Source organism: Perissodus microlepis, chromosome 2 (assembly GCF_051167445.1).
Source record: "Perissodus microlepis isolate ML-2025 ecotype Zambia chromosome 2, ASM5116744v1, whole genome shotgun sequence".
In the NCBI taxonomy this organism is placed as follows: Eukaryota; Metazoa; Chordata; class Actinopteri; order Cichliformes; family Cichlidae; genus Perissodus; species Perissodus microlepis.
In genome coordinates, this window is record NC_140462.1 from 16,079,797 (window position 1) to 16,098,499 (window position 18,703).

Genomic DNA, 18,703 nt, shown 5'->3' on the forward strand with positions numbered 1-18,703 from the left:
TTGTTCTGCACCCTGCATGTTAACGCATATAACCGACACTGCTTGCCATGCTTGCTATTTAGTAGGAGTCACTTGAACTTGACACTGATTAAGGCGCCATCTTAGTATCTTGGCCTTGTGTGTGTGTGTGTGTGTGTGTGTGTGTGTGTGTGTGTGTGTGTGTGTGTGTGTGTGTGTGTGTTCAATGGAAATCCTAGGGGGAGGAAGTTGAAGGACGACTTCTTGGCAGTGTGTAGGGACTTTAGAAAGACATCTGTTTATGACTATGAAAGCTGCAAATGTAAAGTTTATTTTCTTCTTCTTCAATGACTGCTTACAGTGATTGAAAAAAAATATATAATAATCCTATCATGCAGAGTGGAAGACGGGCAACTGAGGACACTGTGTGACCGTGAAAGTGGAGCAGGAATCGTTGCCAAAAGTGGCAGTGCCTCAGCGTCTCCCACTACCCGAACAAGGCACAGCTACATAAAAAACAACCAAAGGAGTTAACACACATCAATAGGCGCCATAATAAGCATTTAAACGGCGAAAAAAATCTGTCTGAATTACAACAAGTGCACATGCACACATCGGGAAAGCCCCGCGTAATAAATAGGAATTTATTCAGTGCTTTAAAATAAAAGAAACAACAACAAATGCACATTTCCTATTGGTCTGTCTGGGAGACTGGTGTAATCTGACGACTTTACTTCCCGGTAAGTCTGACACAGAGGGGTACTTTAAACCCCCACCACACAGTATTCTTCAGCTATAAACAGTTATTGAGAAAAACTGATTCTAATTCTGTTATATTCTACTTTTGCGCAAGCGCACCCTTCGCATTTGGTTTGATTTCATTTCTTTTCACCCCTTCCCTCCTTGCCTCCCCCTCCTACCCTTTCCTCCCTCCCTTCCCAGCTAGTCTAGTCGCACATTTCAAGTTGCTCCTCTCACACACCGTGACGTCAAATAACCGAGACCCGGCTTTCTCCGAAGCACGGCGGCTCGCACGAAGGTTGCATTTTTACGCGCGGATTTGAGATGTCCTAAACACAGACGTGGCTGCGCCCTGACCCGCAGCAGGTGACGTGATAAGAGTAAAGAAAGCATACCACGAGGAAATAAACACAACTCTAATATACCTACATTTAAGAGTTAATCACACCTCAGTTTACGTGTCATTAAAAAGCACATTCATGTGAATTTGGGTCATTAATGTAGGGGTGAGTTTAACTCTGCAATTAAAATGCAGCTTGCCAATAAGGTTTATTCAAGCTGTTTCCTAAAACAAGCCATCATTTCCACACTATATGAGAACTCGGTACCGATGATTCAACCCAGACGGAGGAAAAAAACATGAAAGGCTCTTTTCTAGTGGGTTCTCAATGGATTAGAAAGCAGTGATGGTCACGTGGATGCAGTTGTGTAAAGACTAGCGGCTGTATAACAACAATGTCCCACTGTAGCAGACAACAACTGGCTCTCAATTAGCCTGCTCATTCATCTTGGGTTATCTTATGGATTGCCGTACTGGGCTCCAGTGTGTGCACTCGGAGAATGGCAGCTGACTGTTGGCAGCGTGCAGCAGCCTATAATCTCTCCGCTTATATAGTCTTCTTGTGGTGGTGGGGGAGGAAGGGATCGGAGGCGGAGGGGAGCGGGGGGGCTGGGTGCGGCGAGAGGGGGGGGGGTGCATTTTGCAGGGGGAAAAATGGACCGAGACGTACGCCTCGCTTGCGCATGCCGCTGAAGTTTTATATCGGATTGATTGGTCAACCCCAACCCCTTTACCTTCCTCGGTCTTCTCAGTAGCAGAGTATTCGCTGGCTAAGCGGGAGAGCTCGCTCTAAGAGGATAAACTGACACAAGCAGGTCCCAAACGCCTTTTGTCACGCAACGGAGGCTGTGATCTTTAAAAGGGAAAAAAAGGAAAGAAAAAAAAAACAGCAGCTAATTTATCGCTAAATGAAAATTAAGTCATTATTGGGCACAAAGTGCAAAGATAAATTTCGATCAATTCACAAGTAACTCGGTTAGTAGGTTAAAAGATAGAGCTGAAGATGCAAGGCTATTATTAGCTTTTATTCGACACTTTAAGCAAGAGGTTATCTGGCACAAGGCTGTTTAATAACTTAGGGTGTATTCTATTTTGCTCAAAGGCACAGCAGCACGGCAGTTGGGATACTCTGTATCGGAGACAGCGCCTGCACATCTGCACATGACCGCTTTGCTGATACATGTTCAGGTTTTATCCCATCACTCCTTAATTAATGGGATGCTGCCAAAACTGAAGCATCATGGAATAACTGCACCGAGCATGGGAGTGTGTACTGTTTCTCTGTGTGAGGATATGAATGTGAGTGAAATAAGAGGGTTTCCATCTCCGCATACAGAAACGAAAAATCTGACACTGCTGATATTTATATATTTTTTAATGAAGGCATTAAAACTACACGGTTAACCAGAATAGTGCCTCTAAACTCAGCGTGACAATTAGAGATTGAAATGAAACTGATTTGTAACAGCACGCGGCTGCATATAGCTTCATAAACAATCAGTTGCATACATCTGATAATTAAAAGCCTCCTTTTGTGCTGAAGTTAATGTGTTTGCCAATAATCGAAGGTTGTTTCACCTTCGGCAGGGTGCTGAATATGCATCCGCAAGGTGCCTTAGTCCACGTGTTTCTTTATATCTTAAGGTGTTTTGTGGCTTTTGTGATGGAAACTGTTGAACACAATGGCATTGTGTTTGCCTTCAATTATCCTTCAACTCGCTCACACTAGGCTAGGTTGGACGCTCACCTAATGCACATTTCGTGACGATTTATTTGCCCCTAACACTGTGTCGCACGAAGTGATGAGTGGAAGTTGTTGGCCTGTCATTTCCACAAAAGAAAAACAAAACCCGCAAAATAAAATAAGCTACTCACCAAGTTCAGTTTCTAAAGCGTCTCACACTTTGACAGCAGCAACAAATTGCCTAAAAAATGCACCTGGGGATTATAATTCGAAATAAAATTTACTTCGAGGCTTCTTAGCCACCTCCCTTCAAGATAAACAAAGCATTCTTTCAAATAACATTTCTATTATGCTGTGAGCTGAAAGACAATCCATTAGCAGGATGTCCAACAGGAGACAGCGGCAATTCCCCAACATCTGGCAGGGTGTCAGAAACTTGATGAATTCCTTATCAGAGCGGGCGCAGGAATCAAAGCTAATAGGTCCCTGGAGTAAGGTCTCTGGCAAACGCTCATTCAGAAAAGCAGATGTTCGGCAATTGTGCCTTGCGTTTGTCTTTTGACAGATATATTTTCAACACTTTTGAGAGGTGGCAAATGGGTAAATGAGCAATTGACATCCATTTAATGACCGGTTGCTCTGCCCTGAACGCTGCTGTTGTGATGCTTCCTCCCAAACAGGAGCAATAACAAGCCTCTCCCTAACTGCTCTCCCTTGAGGAAGCGAAAGCAGTTTTATGAATCGCTGAGATGCATATTATTGAAAAAAGGTGCAATGCTGACGTTCAGTTAAACCGTTAAACAGTGTGTGCCCTTAACTCTCACCACCTGCAATTAAATCGTTAATTAAAGCCAAAGCGGCCATTATATTTGGCCTTTACATCACCTGCAGAGTCAACAAAAAGCTACAATTAGTTCAGATCGCATTAAACGCGTGATTCAGCATCTCCAACAAACTTTTTTTGTTTTTAAACTTGAGAGCACAAGACAGACTCAAGCTCACAGGACGGTTTCTCCCCCAGGGGACGGACAGCTGCGCTCACATATTCATTGCTCTCTTCAAATAAAAATGACAATGTCGTTAATTTAGCCCCCTTCTTAAGACAATGAATTAGAATTGGAGAGCGTCTTTCCATTATTTAAAGAGCTCGTTCGTCGCCTCTCGCGGCGATTTTGTTCGCGCGTGCGCAATGCCCTGAGCGGCTGCACGCTCTTAAGTTTGCTGGAACATCAGAGCAATCAGAGGGCGCACATGGGTTTGGTGTGAACATCCACATGTTGAAGGTTGGTGCTGCGCAAATATAGATAGATAGATAGATAGATAGATAGATAGATAGATAGATAGATAGATAGATAGATAGATAGATAGATAGATAGATAGACGAAGACGTAAATAAAAGCAAGCAACAATACCAATTGTGTCCCAGAAATGCCAATCAAGGCATAAAAGGGGGAGATCTAGTTGCATAATGTCTGCGCAATCTTTAATCCGTTATGGATATGCATGAGGCAGGGATAGCACCATGAACAACATCCCGCCACAGCATCAGCACGTGTTTACATGATTTCTGGCATCAGTAAAAACAAAGGAAGAAACAATGAAAGATAACTACTTTTTTCCTGCAACTTCCCATTCAGGCAGGCGGTGGGGGTTGACCTGCTTTCTTATTTTTAGAAATAGAGTATATTCACCTTTAAAGACTGAAAATCTTTGTGATTTAAATTCAGGAAACATAACATGATAACTAGTGTCACCATGATGACAAATAGATTGCATTTGAAGAAGGATGTAGGCAATATGTTGTTCAGGGGGGAATTCTGCTTTTTGTGAAAGGGTTTAAATTAGGATTATTTTACGTGATTTTTTTTAACACAACTTGACTTTGCTTTACTTTTTCTTTTATATTTGTTATATGCTTCAAATATGATCAGGACTGAGAGTCAACATTGCCAGTTACTAGTAACCAAGAACACTGATTGGAGTCTATTTCCTTAAAGACTAGGCCTAACTGCGTGAGATGAACAGACCTGTTGTGGTTATGACTACCAATGGTGCTATAATGTGCCTTCTGTGAAACAAAAATAATCTTCACCCTCCACGCATGCATCTTTTAAAGCAGGTTTCCAAATGTGCACACACAATTGCAGTCACATTCCTGCAAAGAGAATAACAATGAAAAGGGACCAATGTATATATATAGCATAAATATATACACGAAATATATTTGAGGTTCTGTGAGAGTCAAGGAAAGAAAAACATAAAAAAAATAGGAAAAATATTGTATTTTGAAGGAAACAATAGGTGTCATTTCTTGCATTTGCAGCAGTCATTCAAGAGGGTTAAGGATAGGAACCAGTGTTTTAGTATGCACTAACATCTGTGCTATGCCAGCAGCAGAGACTGCTGTAATGATTAATATAAGTAAAGAGAGGAAGCATGACACACAATGGCAAGCATAAGGCTGAATCTATTACAACAACAATGCAATCTGGATTTTCATATGTAATGCCCTGGCCCTTGTTAGCTCTTGTAAGCCCATGATCAGAGGTGATCTTATTGTAATAAGATGTGTTTGGCTAACAGGGAAAGACCAGGTTTTTGTGTGGGTGGCGGGGATTCTGGTGCTAAAAGACAGTTATATTCAACAGCTGTGTTATACAGGTTTTCAACAGCCATAATAAAAAGTGTTAGACATAGCACCAGTTATTTCCCACTTTTCCACTAATCTAGGCTCTGCTTTCCAACTGTTCCTTTTGGCCAAACAGTACACCACTGGCTCATATTTTCGCAACATTAGATATACACTCTGCAGTTTTTTGGTTTGCAGGTATTTTCACATTTCTGTGTTTAACTACTCTATCAAAGCTGAGTCAAAGAGATTTTCTCCGCCAGAAGTATCAACAATCAATTCCATCATGATGGGAAACAATGCAGTGTGATTACATGCCTTCAACTTTGTGGCATACTCAGCGAACAGTACGGATTTTTTGTCTTCTTTTTGTTGTTCTATTAATGGTCCCCATCCTGGGACAATAACAGGCACACAGGGTTTTTTTTTTGTTTTTTTGAGAGAGGAGGAGGAGGTGTAGGAGGAGAAAAAGGAACCAGGTAGGAGGGCATGATGAAGGGGGGAGGGATGGGAAAGCCAGGTGCTGGTGGAAATTGGCAGGCGATTGCCAAAGCGACCTCATGCCAGGATAATGCATGGGGCCATAGGTGTTCCCCAAGCCAATCCCAACCCTCATGCTGATAGCTTTTCAGAGCCTGTGGGACAATCTCTTCAATAATTGCTTTTCCTGTTTCAATTGTTGTCTGAAGACCAGTAACAAAAGAGAGGGGACTTTGTTTTCCACAAGCATTGCAAAAGTGCGTGCTGCACTGCACTCGGAGCCATTTGTAGTTACCTTATAGTTCTAAACAGGAAAATTTATCCTTGTGTGTTATGTAAACCAGTATGGTAGTGGTTTTGAGTTTCAGCTTTAAAAAATCATAAAAAAAAATCCAGACCCAGAGAGATCTGGGGTCATGTGAGTGACAGGTCAACTATATTGTGCATTATCTGCTATAAACGATGAGAGCTTGCAAGATACTCAAATATAACAACGGTAAATACCTCTTTTATTAGTATCTTTGAAATAAACTTTCCATCTCTGTGACATTTGTCTCCTAATGGAGAGAGTGAGGCTTAGCAGGCTTAGTGAAATTTCAAACTTTTCTCCACAGCTCTTCTGCACAGGCCCTAAACAAGTGGAAACTGACTTGTTGCTTCAACAATAACAGTACTTTTTAAAGTTGTTCCTTTCTTTGTTTTACTAAATAAACAAATTCTTCCCAATTTTGTTATTTTTATCATCTGCCCAACTTGCAAAAACATAGGTATATAAATATGCATGAAGCTAAATATATTTAAGAGGCCTTACAATGCAACATATTTTAATTAGAGTAATAAGCCAACTGTGCCAGTGTTAATATAATATTATTAGATTCATATTCTATTAATGATACAAACAACAGCATAAACAACAGCAATTTGTCCATTATCCGATTACTACTACTGTTATTATTATCAATATCACTCTTAATAATAATAACAATAATACTAATAATAATATGATCAATATTATTATGAGCTGATTATAATTTTAAATCATATGTTTCTCTGCTTACTTAAACGTTCGGACTGAGCGCATTTAAAACAAAAGAAACTACAAGGCCCGTGTTTTCCAGCTGCAGTGACCTTCCTCTTCCCCCATTGCGCAACTCCAAATAACAGAAAAAGAAAATGTACGCACGTCAAATTATTACCGACCCACTTGTCTTGTTCTTGAGAGATTTGGGAGCGATGAAGGCAGGGAAACCAAGTTCATTTAAAACGGGGTCAATGTCAGAAGAGGGGACCACTTCAAGAAAATTCTTTCCATTTTAATTAATCGCTACTGAAACTTAAATAACAGACAAATTTCGTCGTTAAAGGGTTAAAACGGCGCGATTAAAAAAAAAAAAGAAACAACAACAACATTTCAAGAATCGAATCGAGACTTTTTAAATCCATTAGTGTACTTTGTGGTGTTTTCGTCGGTAATTCATTGTTTAAACGCGATTATTTCTTTTCTTTTTTTTAAAGCGTAAAATAAAGCTAACGTAATTTAGATAGATTTCTCCTCTGAATAAAACAAAAGGGTGTGGTGCTGTAACTCAAGCTGCGCCGCAGGTCAGCAAGAAGTTTAATACTGCCAAACCTTACTACGCAGGCGTTTTGTTTTCATTCTTCCGAAGCATAAATAATGTAAGAACCTCTCCTGTCTGTCAGTTACACTTACAGCGCAGCCGTGCATACACTGGAAATAAGGCTGATGGAAGCTGTTGTAAAAGATGATATTATAAGACGTGACACTAACTCAGACTTCAACGACCAAGTTCACACCTTGAAAAGAGGTTTAAAAAATAAAATCTTAACAGAAAAGAATCTGAACAAATTAGTGAGCAAACTTCATTTTTTTTTCAACTTCAAACATTTTTTTTTAGGAAAGCTGACCTATGAATATATAAATGGCATTTTTAGGTAAGAGTTTGATGCAAAATGTGCAGTTTTATGAAATAGAGTCTGCGTTAAGGTTAATTTTGTTTCAAGCATATACAGTAAACTTTATATGGTGTTTTGTTTAGATTTTTTTTTAAATTGAAACTGGCAACAGTGTGCCAGTCCAATACCCAGTTTAATTTACCTTGTCTTGGGACTGATTTTTTTCCTGTATTACCTAAATAAGGTGAAATCTGGGGCAGGCAGACTCTGTACTGCTTGTCAGAATCAGTGGAGTGTAAAATTGCAACACCAGACAGCCAAGATAATAGCTCAGAAGGGGGCTAATGTTCCTGCTACATTCACAGAACATTTTTATAATGACCGAGTTAAAAAGAAAAAAGTATGGATTTATGCTATATTCAGTTTGCCCAGTTTATTCCTGTTTTGCTCTGTGCTTTATCTTTCCGTAGGCGCATTTGTCCTATTAAAATTAAGTAGTGTAAATTAATTTAGATCCAAAACCGTAAAAAGGAATCGACTTGTGCAGTGCACCGCAGTCTGGCTTCTCCTGTCTGGGCCTCTTAGAATATCTTTTTCTCAGCTTCCTTTGAGAGGGGAGTACCAGTTGGAGGAAAAATATCATTACTGAGTGCCCTTTCTGCCCAATCATGCCACCAGAAGATAATCCCAGTCCCACATACATGACCAAAGCCAAACCTTTCCTGTTGGTCCTTCAAACAGATGCACAGACACACAAACTTATACTCGAGCACACACATAAATTACATGGGGATTACTGAGACATGGTTCAGAGATGTCACCAGCAGGGTCTGATTTGTCAGGCTTTGCTATACCCAAAATCAGCTGGTAATACGTCTGCTTTGAGATCATTCCAAATACCCCCCAAATCCTTGCGTCTCACCATTTAAAACTCCCACAGGTGCTAAACCTAATCTTTCCTCGGACCGAGGTCACCATTCTGGTGGTCTAAGCTTTCTGGCCACTGGATCTCAACTCCTAGCAGCAACTTTTATTTCATATGGTATTAGGAGGCAACTTGCAGAGTTTATGTAGTTTCATCACGCATTTAATATAAACTCTCAATACAAAGAAAACTTATTTGCTTAATCAAAAAGAAGAAAAGCAGAAGATAAACTGGAGAAATGTTGATTAACTACTAAGTTAACAGAAGAGTTAAGGCTACTGAATTCTGACTTTATTCATAATGTTAGAGCAATGCTTCTTTTTTAAGGATGTTGTTCTGGTGATGTCAGAGTGTTCACAATAATCCCAGCTTGTTCTAAGACTTAGAACCTCATGAAATCTGTCTAAATAAGCATGTTTTCATGTTCTCTCAAGCCCATAAACTAAACCCACCCCTCTTCATTAGGAAGATATAGTGGTTTTTAGATTGTTTTGATGTGGTCAGGGAGCAGACGGACCATTGGCTAAGCATTGGAAAGAGCAGACAGTCCAAGCGGTTTAGCCTTGTTTAAAATTATTAATCCACTTCTAATTCCAGCTGGCCCCCTGACAGCACAGAACCCTATCAAAAAAAATCAGCGCCTCCATTGTGAGGCCTGGCAGAAGGGGACTGGGCGTATTTTTTCTGCTCCAATCAGTTTCTAGAGGTTGGGCGATTAAAAAAAGAATCCCAGCCCCCCCTTCCTCGCACAGCGGGGGAATAACGGAATCATTAATTCCCCATTAATTTCAGAAAAAACGAAATGTCGACTCAATATAGTCCCTTAGAGAAAAGAAAAAGATGGGAGTGACAGAAGCGACAAGTGCCTCTGGTTGCCCAAGAAGTGCTGAAAGGTGACATTCCAAAACTTTACATAAACAGGGGAAAAAACAGTTTAATGTGATGTTTAACAATCCCTTCAGTGTAACCATCACTTAAAACTACAGTCTGTAAAAGTCATATCAATGCGCACAGAGCACAATTTGCCTGCTGTACTTTATAAAAGTTCTTTTAGTGTTTTAGGAGACTTTGTATTTCATTTTAATGAAACAACCTTCAAATTTAAATCAATTTTTCAGAAAAAGGCACGTAAAAACACACAGTAAGGCAGAGGTGTGTACATTATATTTTGTGCTGTGAAATAAAAGTACAATTAGAATGCATCTGTGTAATGTTGCAACACAGTCATTTTAAAGATACCTCATTTGTCAGTTACTGAAAGTAAAGGCTACTGAAATTCTTGTTAGCGTTTGAAATCAGCTCTAAACTCAAGATATTTTCAATGCCGTTTGTAGGTCGTTTTATAGGCTTCAAATACTAACTTCTCCGTTTGTCTCCAAACCATCCTTCATAAGTTTTTAAGTTATCTTTTATTGGCTTGAAATCTCGCTAATAGCCAGACTTTATTTGCAGTCGACATTATGTTCATGAAATAAATAAAAATCTACCCGTTATGACTCACTTTGAAGGGGTCTTTGTGATTAAGTTACTTCAAGAGTTTCTGTCTTTTGTCAATAACTGGTTCACATTTTGTCTTGTCCTTTTGCAAGCTGTTCATAAATACAATGATGTTCCAGGTGGCTAACCTCACATACAACAAGGAGGCAGGAGGGGCTGGGCTAAGGAAGGGGGACAACAATGTCAAATCTTGGAGGGGACAAAGAGGTAGTTCTGCTCCGTCTCACCCTATGCAATCACTACACAGCAAGCACACAAATGCACGCACACCCAGCAAGCAGATAGTTTTTGATTGGGAAGCATGGCTGGGCCCCAAGTGTGGGCCCCTATCATCACCCTTTCATGATTACACACACATGCACATTCACTTATATGCAGACGCACACACAGACATTCATGGGGCCATTATAGCTGTCTCTGCTCAGAGTGACAGCCTTTCATATCTGTCTGTCTCTAAGCCAAGTGGTTATCATCTATGCACCCAACCATTAGCAAGTGTCACAAACACACACATGCACACACATACATGCAAGTACGCGCATCTGCGTGCAAGCACACACACTAGTTTTTCAGGAAATGAGGTCCAATTAGATGTAATCAATGGCGGATAAGTAAAAAGCATTTCAAAAAATTCAATGCTTTTAATTTTTTTAAATTGATTTTTCCACTAATTTCTTGCTCCCCCTCTCTTTCTCGCTGGCTCACCCTCTTTCTCTCTACATCTCTCAGGGTGACTTTTGAGCACTCAGATTGACAGAACAAAAGAGATTGTTGTGGGGATACTAATTATTTAATGAATTCTTTATTTATTTTAAAAGTTCCCTGGGTGGCGATGTGCCCAGACTGTTACAGTAGATGGAAAATTACAGCCTGGAAGACAGTGAGTGACACATGAACAGAGGCAGAGGTGCAGGGGGTGGGCTGTGCCATCCAAACATGCCCATGCCCTTAAAGCCATGGCAACATCCCCTGATCCTGCCAGAACCCCCCACCCACCCACTCACTTCATATCCTGCAACCCGCCTCCTCTCTTTCTCTCCACCTCCATTTGCTACATTCCATTTCAACAAAACTGCCATATTAATCGTGTGTGCTCATTTCAATCCAGCTTCGGTGATTTTTTTTTTTCTCTACTTTTTAGTAACTCGTGCTTCTTCATTCAAAGTCCCAATTTTCCAGAAACAATCCTTAAAATGGCAACAATTGACAGCCAATTTCCCTCGGCGAGGGGCCATATGTCCACTTCAATGAATTCCAACCACAAAAAAAATCTTTTCTACACAAGCTTTTTTTTCCCCAAATGATGTGGAAAACCGATAAGTAGGGCATGGGGAGAGTAGGCCACTAAAGACCCGGTCGTTATTGATTTGACAAGTGAGTGAATAATTCATCTCTAGTGGAAGGCATCAGCTGGAACAACAGTTTATGACCACTACTGTTACTAGAAGAGACATATCGCAAATCTGACCTTTGCTCTGCCTCTTCCACCAGTCTGTTATGTAGTCTAGCACTGCTCTACTGTATATCCTGTACCCCGCTTTTGTTGGCCTTCCTCGCTTCATGGGAACTCCTTTTATGGTCTCTAGTAATAATTCCAAATGTTCCTTTCAATCCCAGATTTTGTATGATTTCTTCAGCCAAGTGCTGCTTAATTTACGATCATTTCCAGTTTCCCTGCAGCTCTTGGCCAGCAGGACACAAGGACAGCTTTATGCATGGGTGTAATTCACACACGCATTGGCACCGCACCCAGCAACTGCCTGCTATACAGAAATACTGATTTACTCACTACCTCGGTAATAGAAGATGTTAGAAAACAGACAGTTTTGATTGGCTGAGTCATGTTCAAAGCTGTTGCCTGAAAAACACAGATGTGACTGCTGAGCTGTTAATACAAATCAGACATTCCCATTCATGCCAGTACTATGCTGCTGGGCAGATGAATAACTGCTAGTTAGGCAGTGGTTACAACATGCACAGTAGTGCAAATCTGCTATAAGTCAATCTTGTTAGTGCTAACAAAAACACCAGGGAGATGAAAAACAGTCCTTGTGGTGGTAACCTTACTGAAAGGTCACAGACTGATTCCAGGATTTAACTCACTAATGCTCAGTGGCCATCTGAAACTAACAAATCACTGGACCAGCTATGACCTCAGCTCTCCATCTTGATTTCTTCAAACAAGTATCACTCGAACGCACACATTAATTAAGCATAACGCTGCAGTCTTGCAGGTTATTAAAAATAATAGGTTATTAAAACAGTACAATCTTACTTACATCAAATCTCTACCAGAATGTGTACCTTGAAAGATGAGCAAACTGAGCCCATCCCATCTGTACAAAGTACAAGAAAAAAGAAGAGAGAACTCCTGCACTTTATTCTACAAGAAAGGAACAGTCATGCTCTTGAATAGAGCTCTCAGGGTGTCTCGAGCACGGAAAGGCAGAGTTAGTTTCAATCTGTACTCGGACTACCTGCTGAGTTACCAGATCCCCAGCGAGTGTGAAGTCAAGCAGACTGCTTCTCTGACTCAACGCTCCCTGCCACCACCTCCACGCTACATCATGATTTATTCCACAACAACAAGATGTTGAGACTGTAAGATTAAGATGCATTCAGCAAGATGCAGAAGGAAAACATGTAGACATGTGTAAAGCAAACACTTAGAGAATTTTTCCTGCTCCGTTTTTACATCCTCAGATTTGGTTACATTTCAGCTTTGTACAGTGCATATACGCACATACCGGCGCACACACTTTCTGTCAGTAGGTCAAGACACCATAAAGAGTGTCAGAGCAGGCTGAAAGATGAAGTTAAGATGAGTTATGTGCCTGAGCAGTCTGTGACCTTTGCTGCTCTGTCCATATGATATCACTCAGCAGGGAGGGAACCATGGAAAGCTTCAGTCTCAATCCTGCTACTCCGAAGCTGCATACTGCTCTCAGATTATCTGCATTTTAGGAACACATGCATCTACCCAAAGAGTATATTTGTTTAGTCATCCTGGGGTTTTTTTTAGCGCTACGAAGACGGAATCCATTTAAGCAGCTATGCAGCCTGAAAATACCTTTTCTTGGTGTCTTTTCTCTTTTTTCCCGCTTGTTCTTTCTTTCTTGCTCGCTTCCTGTCTTCCTTTGAGCTACGTCTCCCCACTCACTCAAGTACACACAGGGGCCACAGGGAACTCCAAGTTTCCATTCATGCTTCTCATTATCAGGGCATGTCTGTATTTTATGAGGCCGTGTAAACCACTGAATTACTGCACTTTAAAATGTATCCTGACACTATTACGTGACCATGTTGATAGAAAGGCCTTTCATTGCTAAAGCGAGGACCTAAAATGGTGGACGACAAAAGAGCATGACTTGTTAATTATTTTTAACTGCCGGATAAAAATGATTATGAAGTAAGGCAGGATACACAAATGGCTAAGGCCACATCATAAAGCGGCTCCCTGTCTCTGGAGAAACACTAACCTTAGTTTTAGAGGGGAAATGTGAGCATGCACAAAGCAGAAAAACAGACCATTGCGTCCACTTACAAAATTCATCTTAAGCTATCTAAAAACAATTAAATAACACTGAACACAAACAATGAATAATTTGCCATGATTTGCTCTTTAATTAGATGAAGTAAAGCAAATGTGTTTTGCAGTCAAAAAGGCACCACTGATTTCCGAGTCTGTTTGTTATTATCGGAACATAAAATGAAAATAAAATTGCATAAATAAGAAATTGGTCCCTCATAAAATTCAAAAGAGCATATTAAATTATGATACCACATGCAATACATTAAGTTCACACAAGCTGTATTTTTCTGACATGCTATATTAATTAAAGGAAGTCATTAATCCCGGTTGTCTTTTCAATTTAATGAACGAGCTTTTAATTAAGTGATCCTCTCATGCAGCCATACACAAAGACTTTCAGAGATATATCAGTGTGTGTGTTTGTGTGTGTGTGTGTGTGTGTGTGTGTTGCCCGGTTTTCCTGTTATTGATTTTTTTTCTTGCATAAGTGCAGAATTCATAGACGGTTTGAAATAGCAGCTTTCACAACTCTGACCATTTTCAAGTCATTAAAATTGCACGTACTCATTTATATGAAAGTGTTGGGCCACATTATATTGAAAATGTAATTTTGCTGACACATCAGCTAAGCCCTGAGGGTTATATACATATATGATAATATATGAACTTCCAGATGAGTCCCAGAAGCGCAGCTTCTTCTCCGTCTCTCTCACACCCTCCAGTGCATTTTTAATACTTGTATGCTTTATTTGACTAATGCTACGATCAAAGCCAATTACACTATTTCCAGTCCCTCCAGTGTTCCCTTGGATTTTCGTGGCTGCTTCCCACAAGTGGTGGTTGAAATATGTATATATGTTTATGTGTGCACATTTATATTCCACGTTTATATTTGTGAACTTGTGTATGCACGAACAGTAGTGCGGGCGTATCTCAGAGAGCCGCAGCGCCAGCATAGCTAGAGCAGGAGCAAGCTGTTGGTCTGCAGAGCAGTGACAATGATAGGTGGCAGACCAGTCAAAACAAGTCTTGTTCTTTCAGGCAGGGCCAAAGTGCTGCTGAAGAGGTTCTTTTGAGGCACCCTTAATGTGGTAAAGTGATCTCCTCCACAATTGGGACACTCCAAGAGGCCATCCCTGACAACCAGAGCAAAGCAAACTCCCTCCCCTTTCACTCAGCCTTGTCACTTTGCATCTAACCCATTTGGCATGGGTGTTATAAGAAAACATCCCACAACATGAGGGAAGTAGATGCACATAGAGCAAAAACTAATAATCATCTTATTACCATAAATGTTACAAAGCTGCTTTTATTTATGTGCACATACTACTATCTAACATTACCCCATTTATGTATGCATCTATTACCATGCATCACGTATATACCTTCTGGTAGAACAGCCTGCATTAACTGTTATTTTGAATGCAGATGAATTCATTTTTGGCTTGCTGACAACATATTTTTCTAACCTTTATACCTCCCATTACCATCTGAGCAGATATTTCCCCTGTGTTATTATGTTCTGGATATGGAGGTGACTTTGTGATTGGGCCAGTTTACCACGGTAACCCCTGTTGGCCCACATGAAAAACTTCTGACTGGAGAAGCTGTTTGAATGAAACAGAGGCCTAGGTTGAGAAAAAGCCAGACAGTGCCCAGAACACGACAGCACAGCCCAGTTGGCCTCCTGACAATCTGGCTGACAATACCAGCAGACTTAGCACTCACTTTTTACAAGGGCTGCCTCAAATTGCTTCTCTCTTTCTCTCTCAGCAGCACTCACAAAAGAGTGAGTGGCAAATTGAAACTGAACTTTATTTGAGGCTGTAGCCAAACATAGTCCGTAATAAGTATGGCTGCCCTGATCCAAATAAATAATCACCATCAAAGGAAGCCGTCTAAAACACAGATTTGACCATTCTGGCTAAGTCTCCGTAAAGCTTCCAAAGTGGAATAGAACTTTGGGTCTCAACCTAAATGAAAAGGGGGTTTCTTTTCTTCTTCTCACTCTATTCTAACTCTTCCTCTTTTCTTCCTTTACTTCTTCTTCTTGTCTGTTGAAACATGTGGTCAGCTGTTATGCTTCCATGTGGTCAGATGATCAAAGCTGGGGAGCAGCAGTAATTGTCCCCCGCTGAAGCCCTGCCCCGGCTGGGATCAGGATCCCAGCAGGTGGGGGGGACAGCCATGAGAACGGAGGGAGAGGGTGGAGGAACGCAAGAGGCCCTGCCTGGCAGAAATAAAGACTTCCTAAGGGCTGCTCTCTGACAACAGAGCCCCAAAGGGAGAGTGAAAAATGAAGCCTCCACACATTCGAAGGGGTTTTCACTCACGTAAAGGGGCCGCGATTGGGGTGAACATTAGAGAGAGAGGGCAAGATGGAAAGCATAAGAGAATAGGATTATAATATTTGCTCAGAGCGAAGAGGAACAATTGTGCGCCTCTTTCACAGTGTCCTTAGAACGGAGCCTGTGTCGAATCTGAGGTTTTTGATGCTTCATGAAATATGGATGCTGTTTATTTCACCTGCCAACCCTGCCTTCTGCGGTCAGACACCTTCTACTGGCAAAGACTATTACTGGCCAAAAAGAAGGAAAACTACAGAAATAAATCTAGCAGTCGTTTTTGTAGAACATACAAATACACAAACCGATGACATGGATGTAAACACAAGAGAGTCCACTCTTTCTTCTCACAAGGAAGCCAACAAACACATTATTACCATACACAAACAAAATCACACACACCGAGGTGTGGAAAGACCACGCATACCTCGGCTGGTCAATGTTTACCTGAAGACCAGAGGGAGCTGTGAATGCTCACAAGTCGGGCTACTTTGCATGTATGTGGGAGCCCGCAAAACACTTCTCACTGCTGTCCGTCATTTTGATTGCCCAGCATGACTCCTCTACCCCAAACCTCCCAGCACCCCCACATTGCAACATCCCCCCAGCCAGATGGCTTTTTTTTTTTCTTTTTTTTTTTAACTGTCTGTGGGCTCTTGCACCTCTGCTCTACCACACTAAATCCCCGAGATGGCTGGGTGGAGTGGAAGGTTTGGAGCTCTGCGTGGACAAATGGTTTGGAGGTAGCAGAGCAAATAAAACGGATTAAGAGGAGTCTTTTCACAGATACTTCAAAACTATTTTGGCGCTGAGCCATGGATCCCCCCCACACACACCCACCTTCTCCAACACCCCAACAATTCTCCCCCTCGACAAAAATCAGACACCCACAAAGACATTTCTACAGCATCCAGGTCTTGTAAAATGTGCATGCGCTTACATCACACATCATCAATATACTATTTAATCTGACATAATCTGATTAAATGTGATATGTATGAAGCTACAACAAACATCCGTATTTGCTCATTCTGTGCATTGTAGATACAGTTCTTCTTAAGAAAGGATTTTTAAATGGGTGTTGTTGTTGTTTTTAATCTAACACACAATCTATGCAAATCATGTCCCACAGTGGCTACTACAACATATGGAACAGCATGTGAATTTCATTTAATAGCATGCCATAATAGAATAACAGACATCTCTCAGGCTCTAAAACTAAACACACTAGTCCTTTTCATTTCGACATCATGGGAATAACCATGACATATTTCACAAGAACAAAGTGTGAGGAGATATAATAAAGCCAAAGCACATTATTATAGTGCAAAATGACTCACAACCCTCCATATACCAGGACTGTCATTTTCATAAGCGCTGTTAAAGCTGACTGACTGACGTTGATTGAATGCTTCAAATTTGCTCAGAGAAGTTTAAACACTTTCCAATTTTACTATATTAACAAATTTCACTCACTTTAAAACATTTAAACGGTAAAGTGCATTTCAGTCACAGTCAGAACACATCAATGGAAGGTGATATGAAGGAAATCCAAATGTCACCTCTTGGCTCGATCCAGCCAAAGGTTAGATTCTTGAATCCCTGCTGTCTCCTATCATTAGGTTGCTTAGCAACAGGCTACAGGCTATAATTAACTTAGCAAAATTAAGATTTCCATTTTGTTAACACAAAAACACTTATCTGAAAAGTGTCACATGTTCACTGAAAGATTCCAAAGGCAAGCATTGAAATATGAGTGATGATTTTTTCTTTTTTTTTTTGAAGACTTGGCATGCTTCGACTGTTGCCAATGAGTGCAATGTACAAGTGCAGCTGTTATAGCATACTTAATGAAAAATCAAAAGATGGGGCATGATGTCACCCTGTGAGCATCTGTCAAATGTTATTCTCATATGTTTGCAGCATACTAATTTCAGAACTGTCTAACTGTCCCTCAGTCCTTACATCTTATATATGAAGCCAAAAAAAAAGCAAAAAGTAAAGAAAATAAATCCTGAAGGTCCATTAAAGCTTTTAGTTCTCCCTGCCATCTTTCTCCATCCACCCACATCTTCATACAGTCACACACCAGTACATAGTTGCTTTTATTGAGTAACTCATAAAAGGCAGTAATTTCAATCATTGAGCCTTACAAGGAAATGATGCAAAAACATTAACAGCATCAGTGCTAAGACACTAAAGTGCTATTGAACTTGCATCCTAATTATGGTATACCCAATATATCCACCACTCATCTCATCATAATTTTCATCACAATACCCCACCCATCATGGAGACAGACTCCAAGTTACGACTTAAAGTGGAGGCCACCAACACCAGCTCCTGCTGACTTGTTACCAGGCAGCAAGGACAAGGTCACTAGGATCACTCAGTTAGCAGGTGTGACAAAAGACCCAGCAGGATTCAGCCCGGCATCCCCCAACACTGACAGAACATCAGCCACTACAAGCAGGGGCCCAACTGCTGCCACCAACCTTGGTCTAATTGAAGCTGTTGAGCACTGCTGTTTAGGTCAGTATTCAATATGTTTATGTTCATGTCAGACAATCTAAAGATGTCCACATGTGACATGCTCAACACGATCGCTGTGGCTGAACAGAAAATGCTGTTTTTGTCTAAATTCAGCAACTTTAAACC

The 18,703-nt window shown here is 40.8% G+C and overlaps 1 protein-coding gene across 1 annotated transcript in view; it reads right to left on the minus strand.

The window, feature by feature from the left end:
* Positions 1 to 18,703, minus strand: part of zic6 (zic family member 6) — a 70,825-nt gene that overhangs the window by 28,926 nt on the left and 23,196 nt on the right. The window lies entirely within an intron of this gene.